The sequence below is a fragment of the Pseudopipra pipra genome, chromosome 9, assembly GCF_036250125.1.
Source record: "Pseudopipra pipra isolate bDixPip1 chromosome 9, bDixPip1.hap1, whole genome shotgun sequence".
In the NCBI taxonomy this organism is placed as follows: Eukaryota; Metazoa; Chordata; class Aves; order Passeriformes; family Pipridae; genus Pseudopipra; species Pseudopipra pipra.
The window spans coordinates 9,663,629-9,680,114 of NC_087557.1; the positions used below are offsets into that span (position 1 = coordinate 9,663,629).

General features: G+C 40.0%; 1 long non-coding RNA gene across 2 annotated transcripts; it reads left to right on the plus strand.

Annotated features, from left to right (window-relative positions):
• The first annotated feature begins 1,410 nt into the window (after positions 1–1,410).
• On the plus strand, positions 1,411–16,183 carry LOC135418820 (uncharacterized). 2 transcript variants are annotated; one of them, XR_010432686.1, is made up of 3 exons: positions 1,411–2,026; positions 4,483–4,572; positions 14,649–16,183. It is a non-coding gene; the product is annotated as an uncharacterized LOC135418820 (long non-coding RNA). The 2 variants fall into 2 exon arrangements; XR_010432685.1 differs by lacking the exon at positions 1,411–2,026 and adding an exon at positions 4,229–4,381.
• Positions 16,184–16,486: the final 303 nt, after the last annotated feature.

Here is a 16,486-nt window from a genome sequence, read left to right on the forward strand (position 1 = left end):
AGCTGCCTCTGCAGAGTTAAGTTTTAAAGCTTGAAATCATCACACTGTCAGCTTCTGCTATTCCTGCCCATCACACAGTGACAAAGGATGCAGCAAAGGAAATGCCGTGTCAGAGAGAGTGTTCTCCCTCTATATCTGTCCTGGTGACGTGAGCAAGTCAGAGCGCTTTGAACTGCATTCCCCGTGCGCAGCCGTGCACTCCTTTGAAGGCCTTTCAGAGGCTACCTGCAGTGAAGCAGTCATTCAAATGTTGAGGGCAGAAACAGAGGAAAACAGGTCATCAGAATTGAAGAGGGAAGAAGTCTTTGGTATAATGTGCAACCGCAATTGTCTCTTTTCCAAGCCTTCAGTAAGGTAGGAGGACGAGGACGATGATAAGTATTATAAGTATTATTATGAGCATTATTATTATTTCATTTAGCCAACAGATACTTTTGATTAATGTTATTTAAGAATATGAAGCCGAAGGCAATCCTTTATTTTTTCTAAAAACTTCCATGTAAGTTATTACTAAGCAAATCATGTCCTTTGCTTCAATTCCATAAGCAAACTCCTTCCATCAATCAAAAGGGAGTATTCCTTTAACAAAAGACATTCTTTAACAAAAATGACATTCTTTTCTCTATACTGCCAGGAAAAATGACCAGAAGAAAACCTTTAATCCTGTAGAGAAATCTAAGAAAATTATGTGCTAGATACACTAATGGCTTGCTGATCTGGTCCTTTTTGCAGCTGCTTTGTAAAATGCAGATTAGCATTTTACAGATGCTTTCAGGCAGGATTTTATGGATGGCACTGGTTGCTCTAGCAGCCCCTACACCCTTAAATTGAGTGGTTAGTAAAGCAAAGGGGTGGCATTCCCCTTAGCCAAGAACTACACACTTTAGCAATTTTTCCCCTTTAAAATGGTTTTACGAAAACTTGGCTGTCAGAGTGCACTTCAGAACACCCTGTCATGTACACCCCACTGAGGTGGAGGAATCATTGAGGGGATATAGCTTTATTGAAGATCTAAGCAATCACATGCTTTGAAAATTTGACTAGAATGATTTTGGTATAAGTCAATTTGTAGAGATGTAAAAGATGTGAAAAGGAGGAGGCGATGCGCTGATTATGCCCAAATAAGTGAAGCTTTCCTGCCTGCAAAAAGTTATATAAAGGCATTCTGGTCAGCCTTCCAAAATGGACTAGTTAAATAGATTGTAGTAACTGCTAGTGCAAACTTTATAAATTCTAAGAATCTGGGCATATTTACCCATGCAAAAGTTTGTATCCTCATGTCTTTGGTTTACTGAAACCAGTCTGCTGCTAACAGAATAATTATAGGCAATGCAAAAGTCCATTATCATCTTAATGCTTTTCCAGTTCTTCTGTGTCCTTTGAAGCAAAGAACAGTATGAAAGGGCCTGATTTTCATTTTCTTGGAGGTTTGTTTGTTTGTTTGTTTGTTTTTATCAAATACATTCATCTCAGTCGTGAAAAGCTGGCAGGAACTGTGGGATATTTGGGCTTACAAACAGTTTCATCAAAAAGTACCACTACTGTATCGATTGTATCAGGGATAATTTCGTAAATTTGAAGATTCTTTGCAAACTTAAGAAGGTCCACAGAGTGCAACAGGGGACAGAGCAGAGGAAATCAGATCAGGCAGAAAGTGCAGGTACACAGAGTACACCTGCAGAGGCAGAGCGAGGTATTGCATTCTGCTGATTTGCAAAGAAACCAGTTTATATATCAGTTTAAAGATAACTTGGTCATCTGTCACAGGACATGTGCTTCCTGCAAATTGACTCTGCCCTTTTTTTTCACTTATAGACCCTGAACATTGAACCACTGTGGTTTAATTGGGCGTAACTGGGTTTCAAGATTCAAGATACTGCTCAGATTATTCTGCAATAAACTCTTCTGATTGCCAGCAGGAGGGAGCCCATGGATGCCAAACTAACCCCATCTCTTCAACCAGCTGGGCTATCACATGAAAAAAAGATTCTTACTTCTGGATCACTCAGGCAGCTGTGTTGTCCAGGTGATTTTTTGGATGTGTGACTGTTCTCTATACTTGCCTTTGATGCCTTTGATTTCCCATTTATACTTCCTGCTAATTTCTTCATGGCTTGCAGAAGGCATTAGTTTTATGTGTCTTCTCTGCCCTTGCAGTCCTCACTCACATAAAAGCTTCACCACAGTATGCCCTTTTATACCTTAGTCATTCTTGCTTACTGCTCTACAAAGGGCATAGCCGATCCTGGGAAATCTTTTTCTCTGGCATGCTGATGTATTGTGCTTAATGTATTATCAACAATGACAGATCTGCCTCAGGCAACTCCAGCAACCCAGAAAGCATAGGGGGTTTTTATACAACAGCTCTTTTGAAAACAAGTGTATATCCCACGCAGAAAAACTTTTTTCCCTTTGGTTTCCTGTAGGTCAAATCAGCAGTTGATGCTACACAGAAAGACAGGCCAACATGACCTTGCTCAGGTGAAACAAATCTGAAAGTAGCTGTAACTATGCTGAAGTTTATTTGTACTGTCCATTCGTATAACACTGCAGAGAGTTTCATGCAGCACACAGCAGAAAGCAAGTTCTAGAAGGGATCCTACTGTTACCCCAACACCGAAAGGGCAATCCTGCCCTCCCTTTGGGGGCTGTGATGTAAGGTCCACTCCTACCACTGCATTTGCATGAGAAAGCAAGAAAACCTATGCCTTGTTGTAAGGCCCTGGAAGGCTGCACTTGCTAATTAGTTTGGGGAAATAGGAGGAGGCATTTCAGAAAAACTTCACATTTCTTGCACACAGTGCAGGTCATTTTACAGTTACATTTGAGCTCTTAGGATTGCAAAACATTTCTACTCGGAGAGACAGGGCTGCTGTCCCAAACAGATTTTTAAATTGTTTTTTTTTATTTTAAATAAGTCCAGAGTAAGTGTTTTTCTTGACAAACTGTTGGCAGTTCTGTAATTTTGGACATTAGGATGCTAGCATAAATCTATTCTAAATTAGATTCTAAATTCTAAATTAGAATCCAAAATAACTTCATTCTCCGATCATAATTAAAGAATTTTCTGGGATCCAGAAAGAAACCAATCTTTCAGAGAGTTTCACTTAATTTAGGAGGTTGTAATGATCAGGAATTTTTAATATGCTTGAAATCTCCTTTCAAACTGAGCTCTAGCTATAACTGATCCCTCTGACTAGCTGGGTATAGTTAAGAGTGCCAACAGCTAGAAATACAAGTGCACAGTGCTCTTCTGTCCTCACAATAAACTAGAAATCTCTGTATTTTGGAACTAAGCCTGAAATGTTTCTTGCATGCCTTCTCCTCTCTTGACCTCAGTTGTCACAGTGACCCCCTGCACCACACAGGAAAGCATCTTTGTTTGCCATCAGACTCCATTTTAATATATTAGGACAATGAAGAACAGAGTTTTTGAAGCATATGCAGTGCTGCAAGTGTTTTGTCTGTATTTCCACTATGCCATGTGTATATATCACCATCTAGGAAACCGATTCAGACATTTTCTGGAGCTAAGGGAAAGGGAGAGGTTTATGAATTATATCTTTTTCAAAAAGAGACCGTGCACAATGCGGCTCAGATTGCTCACAGGGCAGATGAGAGAGCTATTTGGTAGGCCAGTGTTGTATGGCAGAAACCTTCCACCCACATCCTGGACAAAGCTTATACTTAGAAAATTACACAGTAAAAATGAATCTGCAGCTGACCATTTAATCCATTTAAAATTTTTTATGATGTCTGTCCTTTTACCTGCTCCCATGGTGAATAGAGGCAAACTTGGGCACTGCAGTGGGGCCAGAGCAATGTTTAATAGGACAGAAAAGAACTACATGCCACCAGTCATGTATTTGCTTATTTGGCAGGTGAGAGATATCCCCCTTTTTTGTATTTAGTTTTACCCCTGAGCTCAGAAGTCAGTATGAGCAGCAACAGGCCTTCACAAATGTGCTAAGGAGGAACCTTTTGGTTTGGCTCCTCAAGGTGCTTTATCTTTTGCTGACAAATTGGTGTCAGGGCCAGAACTTAATGAAGCCTTTAGAGAAAATTTTCCAGCAAATCAGGGGATCTCAAAGGTACAGACCTGCAGTAAAACCAGTGTAATATGTGATGTATCTGCTTTTATTCGTCTTTTGAAAGGCTGAAAGCTCAGCTTTGTGGCAAACTGTAAAATCACCTTCTTAGCTGCATCCACATTATTATTTTTCAGGTTTCCTTACATTCAAAAAAAAAAAAAGGGGCCAGGACAGTAGATTGCAGTAATTTGCAGTTTATCTCCCACTGATACCTTCAGTCTCTAAAGTCTTGAGCATCTCTGCTACACTCCTTAAGAAAATTACCTGGACAACAAAGCTGTCCAAACATGGTAGGTCAGTGATTCCCTGTTTCCCTCTGGATTCATGTCAGCAAGGAGGTGCCACTCTTTTTCCAGGACAGTAACAAAGTTTGCTCCCCTGTCTGTTGCAGAAACTCAGGAGACACGATGCTTTCCCGAAGCACTTCATTTCCAGAGCTGGACCAATGTTTCTGTCACCACAGAGGACTTCCAATGCTCAGGTAGGACCTTTTATGGGATTGGCTTGTTTACCACAGAACTGTTTTGCTTTACTCACTTAGATGCAGGAAAGACAAACAAATGGGCAGAACCTTAAAGTGCTACTAAAGATCAGGACAATAGCAGAGGAAATAGAGCTGTATAAGTAAGTGGTTTTTCTGAGCACTAGCAATTTGGAGGGAAAATGTAAACAGGGAAAATTTGTCCAGTGATTCTGGAGAAATTAATGTAAAGTTGCCAAATTTGCCAAAATTGTTTTTTCCATTGAAAAAGATGTGGGCAGAAACTCTTTTCTCATGTTTAGGAGCTAGGGTTTTTTCTACATTTGAAAACCACCCACTTACTAAAAGACACTCTTAGATCTGCATTGGCCATCTCAGCCCATAGATCAGAAACGGAATGCATATGTAAAATCAGTTACTTTCTGCCTGACAGAATAATATATATGAAGAAACAGAGGTTCCATTTGCTGCTGCTGAGCCAGGAGCTGGGGAGCACTGCCCTCACAGCATCCCAGAAACCAGGCTGGTTGCTGAAGGACAGACCTCAGCTGGCCAGAATCAGCAGGAAGGTGTCAAAGGACTTGGGACACCCCCAAAGTGCAGATTCACTTGTATAAATACAGGAACTAATCTTTGGAAATTGCTGCTCTGAATTGGATTATTTCCACCAGCAGTAAAATAAGGCAATAGAGATGGTCGTGGCCAGTGAGAAGACAAGAGAGTCCTACACATAAATGTAGCTTTGTTACTGAAAAAGGATTATTTGTTCAAATGTGAAGGGAGGAGGGCTTAATTCCCTCTCATACCTCTTGTTGAAACTAACTTACAAGGCTGCACAGTGGGTGTTTGGCAATCACCTTTATTAGATGTATTTTCTGTTTTAAAATTTCATGTTGCAACGAACAGTCAAGAAATCCAGATGTGCTCTGTTACAATGAGAGCATTTTAAAGGGGCAGATATTCCGGTGAACTCTCAGGTCAGGACCTTTCTGTATCTTTTGTACTGCTTCATTGTTTATTGTCAAGGAGTTTGATTTTCTCAACAACATTAGGTGATTTTTATGAAATACATTATTGGATGCAAGTAGATACTAATACCCAGGATCAGTTCCTTTCTTCTGATTCCCATTTTATACATAGGACTTATGCAATTAGATTTTTACATTAAACAGATTCCTTCTTTGAAAGCTTAATTAGCTTTCAAATTTAGATTTGAAATAACATAGAATGAATGAAATTAAATGTTTCTTTTGGATAGCACACTGACAAAGAAAAGGAAATCCCTTGCTATGGGATATTGCAGTCACGGGTCACGAATGTTTAAGCAGGAGTTACTGCCATCCAGAGGAGAAAAGCCATAAGCTGTCATATTTCATTATTTTTTTAAGCATAGAAAGTAAACCTAAATGGTTGATTCCATTTATTTCGTATTTAGGAACCAAAGTATAGAGAAAAAATACACATGTACCCAGAAGTTTCTGTGTTTTTTTTTAATGTAGGTATTTATGAAACAAAGTTCAGAGCAACACTGAAGAAGCACAGTGAAAAACACACTCATAGATGAAGTATCAGGTCATAAATGGGATTTATTTTCCCTTCTTCAGCTTGAGATATTTAAGGAAGAAGTTTAAGAAATACCTATGCTAGGCTCCAAGCTTTGTACATGACCCAAAAAGTGAAAAGGAGATGTATAATCTGGGCCATTTGTATCCCAGGCCTCTGGTGACAGCAGAGGATGCCCCTTGTCATAGAGAGCTCAGTGGGGATGCTGTCAGGGATGTATTGGGATCTCCCTGCAGGGCACATGGCAGTGCTGGCCCACGAGGGCTGTTGGCAGAAAGCACGCAGGACTTGCAGGGTCTGGTAAATCAGGACACGGGGTGATGTTGTGGGCTGAAGGTATTTTTCACAGCTCCTGATAACCCAACTAACAAAAAAACCCTGGGTGTTCAGCTCCAAATAAAAGGTCCCTCCTTCTTCAAACCCTCCTTCCCCCAAAAAATGCCAAAAGCACGGTAGAAAACAAAGAAATAAGTGATCTGGGGAAATATAAAAGGAAAAGGGAGAAGAGGAAGTTCAGCATGTCCCTGAAGTTGAACAAGAATAAAAATTCTCAGCTGAAGGAGAAAAGGAAATCTGAAGGGGAAAAAAAAAAATTATTGAAATGTAGTGTCTTTTTCAGACAGTCCATCACCAGTCACAAAGTGTAGAAAATCCGCGCAAAAACCAATAACAAAAACCCTCCCAAGAAAGGTCTTTCTGAATAACATCTTATGGAAATCGTAGTTAAAGATCCCTCTAAACTTTATCGCTTCAATACTTCTTCTCCTTCATCAGGAATTAATTTCCGGGTGCTCGTATCTGCCCTTACACACATGCTGAGTGTGAAAAGCTGAGCCAGGCGTTCTGTGCGGCTTTTCCCGGCCGTTCCCAGGTCAGGCGCTATTCCCGGGGCAGGAGTTTCGTTCCCGCCTGGTCCCACCGGCGCTTCCCGCGGGCACACGGGCCGGCAGCGCCCCCTGCCGGGCGCGGCGCTCCCCCGCGCGCTCCTCGCCCGCGCTCCCGGTGCCGCGGGGACGCGCACGGGCACCAGTCCGGGTCATGGCGCTGTTTTCAGCTCCGCGCCGCGCAGGGATTGCCCAAGCGGGGGCAGGAGAGCTGAGTTCTCGTTCTGCAGCCTGAAGCACCTGTAACTACTTTGCGGGCGGGGGGCTTTCGGGAGGGAAAATTTCCCCATCCGACGTTAATGCTCTTGAATTTTAGACCACTTCTAAAGACCCCTACTTAGCTTTCCTGGTCAGAGTTTGCCCGCAAGCGTCCCAAGCATCTAACCCAGGAAACAGCGGAGCCCAAATCCTCTGTGAACGCAGCCAGAAGCATCAGAGGCATCTTCATGTTTGGTATGCAAACACAGTACCCAACGGGGTTAAATGAATTAATTCTTTCCTCGAGGGTCTCTGCTTAATGGAGGGATTTCCAGAAGGACCTCAGCCTAGGACCAGTGATATGCTTGCCCCAGTCTCAGATTTATTTGTTGAGGCAGGAGAGAGGTCAAAAGCACTGAGCCTTCCACTTCAGTAAGTTATGTGCCTGATGACCTGCTGTAGGAATAACTATTGATCTCTGCTTATAACTCCTGTTAAGAGTCCTGTGCGTATCGACAGTCCTGGAACCTCACATTTAAATACCAGGAGTGCCAAAGACAACCAAGCAAATATTTCAGCTTGCTGTCTGCAAACTTCCCTTTTGGCAAAATATTTCTGGTTTGATTGTTTCCAATGACGTGTATAAAATCTGAAAATTTATTGGTTTAGAGCCATTCAAAATAATAAAATACTTAAAAATAATGTTTTAGGTTTTTTAAACAGGTTATGTTCCCTTCTCTTCCTTTATAATGCTGAAACTTGAGGGAAGAGGGGAGCCTCTCCTTTACTAAATAATTTTTTGTCAATAACATTCATAGTCCATTAAAAATTCCATCAGAATATCCTATTAATTTCACTCAAATACCCACCCCACAGAAATTCAATGAATTCAGTAGTGAGACAGGACAAACCAACCCCATGTTTTTTGCCACAGTACCAGATGCTTTCAGTATAACATCATGTCATCCCTAGCTCCATCACAAGATGACCTGTTTCAATAACGTGAGGAGCAACTGTTCTTACAGGCAAAAGATAACCCTAGAACAGCAGTATCCAAGAAAAGCAGAGCAAAAATCACTAACTACTGTTTCCAATTAGAAAATAAAGCATAAGGAAGAGCCCCATTTTACAGAGCTAAAATTGTGTTCTGTTTCATATGATCTATTTTTTAAATATTATAATCCAAATAAAAACAGAGTTTAGAAATCTGTATTAAAAGCTGGAAGCAGCACTGTTGAGATATAAGGAGATGTATGGGCCAGTACCCAAGATACTGGATATAATTTTCCACCACATTCATCAAACCAAATCCATGTAAACTTTGAACAAGTTTGGCAAGAGTCGTAGTGGTTTTGCTTTTACTGCCATATAAATGGAAAAAGTCCCTTGTGTATTGGATATCCCTCGAAATGGGCAAAATCATTGTGGTAAAATGTGTTTATATGTTTTAAGACAATCATGAATCAAGACAATTTTTTGAAGAAAATTTATGGTAATAATTTCATGCCTGTTTGTTAAGCTGCCTAGTCTACATAGCTGCCTACATGGGTAAGTGCCAATGTAAACAGTCAGCATTAGGTGCTGCCAAATGAAATCATCACCCATTTTAGTGCCCCTTACCAAAGCGTGCTCCTCACTGGCAGCCTTTGGTACATAAACAAATGGATGAATCATCTTGCTAGCTCAGAGGGTGACAGTGAAATTAGATTCCTTCTCTGCTCAATGCAACAGTTTAGTCATTTGAGACAGGAAATCACTTTGTGTTGGGAAGCAGTACTGGGTAAATCTCAACCAGTTTCCAGAACAGTGAAAGGCTCAGGTTGCAGCAGGAACGATGTGATTATGGTGGTCAGGAGGCAGAACAGGACAAGTTCCAGCAAAAACTCCACAGAATGCAATAGCAAATATTGTTCTTGGTGTAGATCTTTAATAGGTCATTCAAAAAAATTATGCCAAGGTTAATTTTACAAATACATTAAGCTCCTAGAGCTGTTTCTATAGAATTCTATTCCAAATGGTAGGATTTTTCTATACATATACTTGTCTGTGCCCTGCATCAATCACCCTGAGCACAGTTTTACAGAAGTATCTTCATGAATAATGATGTAAAGGAGGAGACACAGAGAAGAGTTCTTTTTCTCTCCCACTTCCTGTCAGCCATAGTATCTCACTATCAGTGAAAGCTGACAAAGGGATCAGTGACAAGTTACCAAAAGATAAAGAAGGCACAGATTGTTCAAGAGAACTTTGAGAAGTATCTCCTGTGAAGGATCTGCACCAAAGCTGATTTTGCTTCCTCTTTGTCAAGGCAGAGGCTAAACTTTGGAGTGGTGTCAAGTCTGTTTTTATGATACTGAGATCTCCCTGGGAATTTATGAGACTCTCTCTTTGGATTTAAATTATCTCTTCAGGAAGTGTGGGTTATAGATCAGTCATTTTAAGCCAGCTGACCTCAGTCACCTTCAGTGACAGGTAAATTCAAGCTTAAATTAGTGAAAGGATCCTCAAGGTCATTGGTTTCTGTTGAGGGATGTGTGTGTGTGTGCTATCAGAATACTCAAATAAGAGAAACGTGATGCAAAGTGGGGTCACTCACAGCAGTACTGCAGAAACAGAAAACTAAACTAATGTAAGAACCATTGACATTTAATTCCAGAATTGTTAATGCTTCCCAAATGGTCCAGATTTAAATGGAATTAAATTCAATAGTGAATCCCACTTTATATGATGATACAGGAAACTAATAGAAATTCCCTGTTGAGTGACAAGGGAGCTAAGCAATATCTGAGAAATTTGGGTTACTCATAGCAGACTTTAAATATTGCCTGAAAACGTGCTGCCTTTTGTACGGCTCACCTGTAAAGCTTCATAATTTTCATGGCTGTTTTACATGCAAGAAGTGCGATTTCAAGCTGAAATGCTGGCCTTAAATATTCAGGGTGGGTTCATTAAATTCCCAACAGCAGTGAAGGGTGAAAAAGGCACTTGTAGAGCTCTCAAGACTGCTCATCAATCCTGGGCAAGGAAGTGTTCCAGTGTTTTCAGTGTCTTTGCAAGGCTATTGAAAGGCAGAAAACGTTAGGTATGTTCAGAGATATTGTGGAAGGCAATAAACCATGCAGTGCACTTCTGGAGTGAGTTTTTTAAGTAGTTTATGATTTTAAAACTCAAAGCTCCATCCACGTTGCAATTTAAGCATTTGTAGTTATTCTGAACAAGGGAGAAATTAGGAGAAGATGATGGATTCTATTGTAGGAGAGTTATTTAATGCCCTATTCGAACACTATCCAGATACTCCATCTGAAGCTTTCATCTAGAGTAAATACTATGAGGGATCAGCTGTCTGAAAGAAATTAAAATGATGGAACATTTTCTTGGCTGTTAGACATCTGAGAAATCCAGAAGTGGATGATGCCAGACTATCTGTCATATGTATACTTCCTCTAGTCTTATTCTCCTGAATGAAATGTGGTTACCACAAAGGATATTTGCAATTGAGACAGATAGATCAACTAGATTTGGCTTTCCTAGATGTGGTCTATCTCTTAGCAAGTGTTTTACAGTTTCTATTACAAATTTGAAGGAAAGTTTTTCTCATTAACAATTGTCAGGTTACATTTTAAGCACAGAAAAATTAAGGATGTTGAGGTAAGTTTCAAGTCACCATTTTAGAGTTTTAGACAAGCACTCTCATTGACTCATTTGAATTACACCACAGGCACCCAGTATACTAACTGGACCATTTACAGATTTACTTCTATTTCATCAATCACTGAAGTAAAAATTAAACAATCAAAGCATATTTATGTATCAAATTACAAAAATATTTTTAAACTATTGTAAGTAGTAAATACATAATCCCAATGCTTAAATAAATAAGAAAAAAAATGCAATTCAGTAAAATTTAATTTAATAACACCTGTAAGGAAAACATTTCTGATTTTGTCAGGTCAGTTTTCAAATCATAGATAATTTAGGCTGAAAGAAACCTCTGGAGGTCATCAACCCCCCTTCTCAAAGCCAGTTTCATTACATTAGGTTGCTCATGGCTGCATCCAGTCTAGTTGAACCCTCCAAAGACAAAGATTCTGCAACCTATGCTGATTGCTGCAATGCATTGGTAGGAAAGCCATACAAATGCAAAATTATTCTCCATTTTTCTGGATACAATATGAAATGTTCCACTTCCTATCAGAGGATGTTCTCCCTTACTTAACTTTCTGAATTGCATATATACCTTTCAGGAATCATATATCAGAAATTATGGGGGTATCTAACAGGTGCCAAGAGGTGCCTCCTCCACTTAGGCTTGCACAAGCCTACTGTGGAAATGATTACTTAAGTAGCTTAGAATTCAAATTTAGCACAGTAAGTAAAATCCTTTGGTTAGTCTGTGGTTTGTTCCCTTGTTTGCAAAACTTGTTGGGTTTTTTTCCCCAGTTGTTTTAAAGCTGTACTTCATTGTCTCTAAAAGGTCTTCTAGATATTTCATTTAACCTATAGCATTTTGGTTCCTTTTCAAAAGTTTTAATTGTCTTTTACTTATGCTTCATAAGAAAATATTGACAAAAGCCTTATCCAGCATCAAAGCCCTGTAAAAATGCATCAAGGGAATTTTTCCAACACTTATACTTCCCAAGCTGCTTTTCTTTGTGGGTCAATCTGTGGGTCTTTCTGCCTTACCCTGTCCTCCTCCTTGGATCTGTCTGCGGGCAGTTGTGGCAATATTAGGGTGACCAGGAGTAAAATCTGATTAATTCTCTTCTTGCCTTGGAACAAAACCCTCATTTTATATCTAATGTTATTTTTCTAGCCAACAGTCTCTTAGAATTAACTACGCTATAATCAACTTTTCAGATTTAAATCTCTCTTAGGCTTACTGGGGAAGTGATAAAAATCTGAGGATTGTTACTGTCATAGTATTTAGAAACGGCCCCTTAAAAAGTGTGCAGTGATTTAACTCACATTTTTGGACAAATTCTGGAAGCTCCAGCATCACTGCTAGAACCACTGGTAGCCCTTCCCAGTGTGTAAATCCCCATTGAGGTCAAAGCCCCTGTGCAGACCTCATCTGACCTCTGCAGAACTGGGGAGCAGAGGTTCTGCCTCATCCCTGCTGACCTGTCCTATCTCCTTCAACTTCTGTCTTCTCTTTCATGCAGATCTCAGGTCGGGACAATCAGGAAAGCTTGTGAGTACTTTTGTGGCAAAGTGCTGCTTTGAGAAATACACATCAAAGACACAATTGATCCCTACTTCTTTGGTCCCAGATACTTGCAGTACAGAGGTTTGGATCCAGACTAATGCTGGGAGCCTCTTCTTCCACCTTCCTGGGAGACCAGTGCTGCACTAGGTCAAGATCCCCTGCCAGAAATGAACATGGGGTATTTGTTTAAATTGGGAAGCTGATAGTGTTGAACCCATCAATTTGAATAAATCAGCTGGATACCCTCTTGCCATCTCTAAAGTAAATCTATATAGTATTGTGAAACTTTATTTATTTTAAGCTTGCAATATTTACCAAAGCAAACAAAAAGGGTTCTTTCTAATTTCCATAGCATTTTTCTGCTGAGCTATTTGTCGGAAAGATATGTTCATGTATAATTAAATGTGGCTTGCTTAAACCTTTGCAGTTGGTAGCTTAATATATATTTTGTTGTGCTTTGAGTACAAAGGCTATATTATGCTTTTGTTGGCATCCTTGCTGGTTAGTATGCCAACTGCATAATTTTGTTCTCTGCTATATGTCAGGATTCGAGTGCCGAGGGCTCAACAGGTGGTGCTGGGATAAAGTTCTGGCAAATCAAATAGGTAATGCGGTTATTTCTTTTGTCAAATTATAATTGAAAACAGAGACGAGTAAAATGAAACTCACATTTTCCTGGTGCAAAACAGAGTGTAGAATTAAATACAAATCAGTTTCCATGACAAATACACATTACTACTGCAGCTTGGTCTGTAAATAAACATGCAACACCTTAGTTTTGATGTAGAATGATTTGTTCCCTGTAAATTTAAACCTTAAGCATCAGTGTTTAAACAATAACAGAAGGCTAGAATCCTCCAAGAATCTTCTTTCTTGTACATATATTCAGAAAACATGCCAAAAGCTTCAAAAAAACTTTGAAAAGATTTAAATCTAAAAAGTCAGAGAGTTTGAGACAATCTGTGATACATAACTCAAATGTTTAACATCGAGAGTTTCCTGCCATATTGTTTTCTAATCATTGCTATATCCATGCTCCAAGCAGAAAATGCTAAATACGTTGGAAATTCTAGTGAATGTGCTGAATGAGGTGCTGCTCATTTTATGCTTGACTTGGATAATGTTTATTAATTCTAAAATCATAAAAATGGGATAAAACCTTCTATAACAAAAATGCAACAAATCATATATGCATAGCTTGGTTTTCCAAAATTGCACATAAAAAGGCCTATGCACTTCCAGGCCTATCCACTTCGCTATTGTAGCTGATCTTTTTACACTGAGACATTTTTATTTTCCTCTGAGGACCCATCTAAATCTAATATAAGTAATCTTATCTACAGTTTCTATAATCATTGTGGTTTTATTTAGTTTTCCATTCCTCCTCTTTCAAAGACATTTCTTCTAAACTATGAATTATTCAACTCCAAGTTTTGTTTTGTCAGATCTGAACCCATCATCCACTGAAGCAGCTTCCTGCAGTGGCCCCCAGTTCCTTAGGCTGTCACAAACATCTTTATGTGCCTTTCAAGCTCTTACTGAACTCAAGGTGTTACCTTTGTGTGGGACTAGATGGTACATCCTCTTCTCTCAATAGCTAATAACCATAAGTGATCAGGAACTAAGCAGCATGGAAAAAGGGTATCACATCAATCCTTAAGTATCATTATTTTCACTTTTTGTATACTGTAGCGACCGTGGTTTAGTCCTAGCAGGATGGATGCATTTCTCTCCCACAGCATCAGGCTGTGGCTGTGACACCAACTGCAGGCAGGCAATGGGACCAGTGGCTGTGCCGAGCCTGGAGCTCACCTAAAGAGCCTCAGAAACTACTGAATGTGGCACAAGAAATTGCTGGACGTGACGGATCACAGGGTAAGAACCTGACAAATTTACAGACGGCGCCATGAGGAATTCACAGGTGGTTAAGGAGGAGTTGTGAGAAACAGCTGAATTTCAGAGAAAGATGGGGGTGAGATCTGGGGTTGTTTTGGGGAGTGGGTTAGTACAGGGCCAACAGTACCAGGTAACCATATCAGCTTACACACACGAGGCTGAGATTACCTTGAAATGGTACCAGAAATACCAAAATTCAAATTCAACATCTACAGAAGTTGAATATGGAGCAGAGATTAACTGGATTTATGGAGAGATAATAAATCCATGAACCTTTTAGCTGTTGCCTTAGGGCTAGTCACCAGTTTAATTTCTTCACACTTTTTCAGTATGAAGATATCTGGGAACAACAAGATTTTGGCTCAGAATAAGGATCCCACTTCAACATAACCCTCTTCACAATCCCACGCTTGGACTGATCATGTTCCTGGGGAAGGAGGGCACAGCTTCATTAACCCAGCAAAGATGCACCCAGTTGCCTCAGGAGTTAATCTGGCAGCTTCACTGCAAGGGACTGGCTCAGAAGGTAAAAGTATCTTACAAACCAAGTATTATTAAATTCTTTACCCCTTTAAAAATCCTTTCACTGTGCTACTGCATTTCTAGACTGATGTGGGACATGCCGTGTGGACTGATCCCCACTCTCTCTGATTTGCCATTAATGTTCAAGGCACGAGAAGAAGTGTTCTGGCTTTTCTTTTTTTCTTTTAAATAACCATGTTGAATATTTATCTTAAACCTCAGGTAGCTATTTAGAAAAGAAACAGCTGAGAAGCAGATAATGTACCCCTTTCATTGACAAAAGATTTATGTCTTGCCTGACAGGACTTCATACTTAGAGAGCTCACAGCTGACATAGTCAAACACAAGTAGCACGTAGGCCAGTGTTTATCCAGGGTAACCGAGACTGCTGCTCCCACACTTTTTTGTGTGAAATTAAATCAGCCACATTAAAATTGGCAAAGATTTAAAAACATGATAAAAATGCTATTAAGCAGAGGGGAGAGAGGCTCAGAAGCAGTTTGAATCAATGAATACTGTGCAAAAAAAGTGGGGTATGCCTGAACATTTCTGCTGACCTTCTGTAGGAGCCATCTGTCTAGTTGCAAGGCACCCTCTCCCCATGGGAACGGGTGAAGAGTTCAGCCACAGTACCGACCACCCTTCCCCCACAGCTGTCAAAACCATTGTAGTTTGGCCCTAGCACATGTATCACTAAATTCCATGCTGTGCCAAAATGAGAAGGGAAACAGTATGAAACGTGTTCTTAGGTACCTCTTTGCCACGGACTACATGTAGCTTGGTGTCACTGACTTCTGAGAGAAAAGGCTTATCTGCATTTTAGCACAACTTTTTAGTCAATGTCTAGGGAAAAAAACACTAATTTTTTTTTTTTTTAAGCAGGGGTTGACAAAGGTAGGCTAGAATAGTAAAATTCTGCATTTCCCAGGAAATCCTTAATTTTTTCCAAGGACAATATGACAGTTTCCACCAGCTTTGCCACAGCTCAAATGAAGCAGAAGGAATAAATGTCTTTTAGTATAGTGTTTATATTCAGATAGGCTTTCAGGGGAGGCCAGAAGTAGGGGCAAGGAATTGGGTATACCTTCATGTCATGAAATGAACAGGTTCACTGTGTTTTTTTCCTTTCCCTGCCCCTCATCACTCTGCCAGTCCAGACAGCTCTACCCACAGAAGTGCTACTGATGGCAGCCTAAACTGCATATTGGACAGCTCAGGCAGAATTTGGCCCAGAGGAACTAAATTAACCATACATCTCCTTAAAATACTCCCTCCCATCTAATATAAATAATGCTAATATCTTCAGAAGTATTACTGTTACCCTAGGACTGAAAAAAAAGAATAGTCAGGAAAATCATTTTCTGGTCTGCATCACACTGCCGGAAAGCTTAGAGGTCGATGAACACAACTAGATGGCCGCAGACCCAGGTGCCATTTCTCCCCTAGATGGTATGTTTTCCATTGCATCAGGCAAGTCACAATGTTTCTTCTTCATAATTTCATCCACAAAATGAGAACGAACCTATATGACTCCAGTTCCAGTGAGGATGGTCGAGGTAATCTGACTTGGTTGTGAAATGAGAATGCTAAAATAGAAAAAGGCTCCTGACATTCAAATTATTCATATTATTCCATGCTGTTCCAT